Source organism: Otolemur garnettii, unplaced genomic scaffold (genome assembly GCF_000181295.1).
Source record: "Otolemur garnettii isolate 467f Iridium unplaced genomic scaffold, OtoGar3 scaffold00074, whole genome shotgun sequence".
NCBI classification, from domain to species: Eukaryota; Metazoa; Chordata; class Mammalia; order Primates; family Galagidae; genus Otolemur; species Otolemur garnettii.
Window position 1 is genome coordinate 753,051 of NW_003852469.1, and position 1,700 is coordinate 754,750.

Sequence of the window (1,700 nt, forward strand, 5' to 3'; positions counted from 1 at the left end):
CTCCTGGTTTTTATGCCCGCGTGGCCCAGCGCGCCCCGCGGCGCACCAATCAGCATCCTGCGCACTGGGCGGGCCGGTCCGGGCACGGCCGGAGGGAGGGCGCCGTCGCCAAGGCAACCTCCCTCCCGGGGACCCGGGCCCCACCTTCGCTGCACGAGCCCCTCGGGCTGGCCTGGAGCCGGTCACCCCACCCCGGGGGTATCTGGAGCGACGAGGGCCCCGTGGGAGCCGCGTGCATCCCCTTCCGCGGCTGCAGCGCCGGCCCGTGCGTCCGCGCCCAGCCGGGTCGGGGAGTGGGCAACTCTGCAAGGGCTGCGGCTCGACCAAAGCGGGTTCTCCGCAGCCGCAGGGAACGGGCGCCCGCCGGCGTGTAGCTGCTCCCTCCGCAGTCGATAAGGGGAAGGAATGCGGGAAACAGAAGGGACGGCTGTTAAGATTTGCCGAGAGTCTGGAGATGTGCTGTGGACAAACCTTAAGCGAGGCACTTCATCGTGGTTTCCCAAATTGGTGCCTTCCTAGACCGTGGACCTGCAGACTCAGCTACGCGGAGCCGGTTGGAAATCTGCTGAGTCAGGGTCTCTGGGGGTGGGCCCGCACTCCTGGGGCGCGCAGTTCTGCTTTGAGTATTAGAACCTACCGATGCCCAGGCTGCGCGGGATACTCTAAGTCTCAAAGCGGGGGTGGGGGGGTGGGGGGGAGTTGTGAGTGGTTTTTGTTTTTAAGCTTCCCTTCCCAAGTGCTATCTGGGTTGGGACCACTGATCCACTGTACGCGCGCTGGACACTCAAGGGGTGGTTCCCGGACGAAGTGCCTACCCAGCTCCGGAATCGGCGGGCGCTTTAGGTTTGGGAAACAACAGCTTTAAGATCTCTTCCAAAATGAAGAATTTATGATTTTATGAGCTATATCTGATTTTCTGTTTTACAGGCTAGCAAGACCCCGTTTCTTCAACTTTTGCTCTTATGGCTTGATCCCTGAGGCACAGTGAGTGTAAAAAGATCTCCGAAAAGACTCCCCAGGACACGTGGTCAGCAAAGTGTCCTTGTCTGGAGAATGTTACTTGTGCATTCTAAAGTGACTACAGTTCTGTGTTCAGCAGGCTTCTCACGGGGTGGGGCTTCTGAAATCTGGGCTATCTAGGACACTGCCACTTCATAGTGGGGGAGGGGAAGCCCCACCCAGAAAGGTGGCTACCGGGGAGACCGGAAGGCTGACCCGGGAGCCTGTTCCTGCAGCTCTTCCCATTACAGCATGGGGAGGAGGAGAAACCTTGCGATGGGTTCAGAGCTTGCTCTGAGTGCGGTTGCAGGCAGCGATGTTGCCTCGTGGAGCAATCGGCTGATAGTGCTGCTGGCCTGGGTGTGGGAAGGGAGACAGTTACACAAACCATGGTTCCTATCTTTGTTCTTGAAGGCAGAACAAAGAGAAAGGTTGATTTCCCAGCGACTGAAAGGTGAGTGGTTTTTTTGTGTACCTAGCATGTATTTTCTCTCTTCCCCATGGAAACAATCTGATGAGAATGTCGTCAGTCCTCTGGCCCTCTCAATCAAAGACACATACTATCTCCAGATTTAAAAACTTCATCTGGATGCCAGGCAATGGCCCTCCGAGGCTACTGCTGCCCAGCTGCCTCTGAGCTTCTTGGTTTCAGGACCCCTTGAGTTCCTGCCTCTTCCAGACTGGTTCTGCAGCCTTTGCCA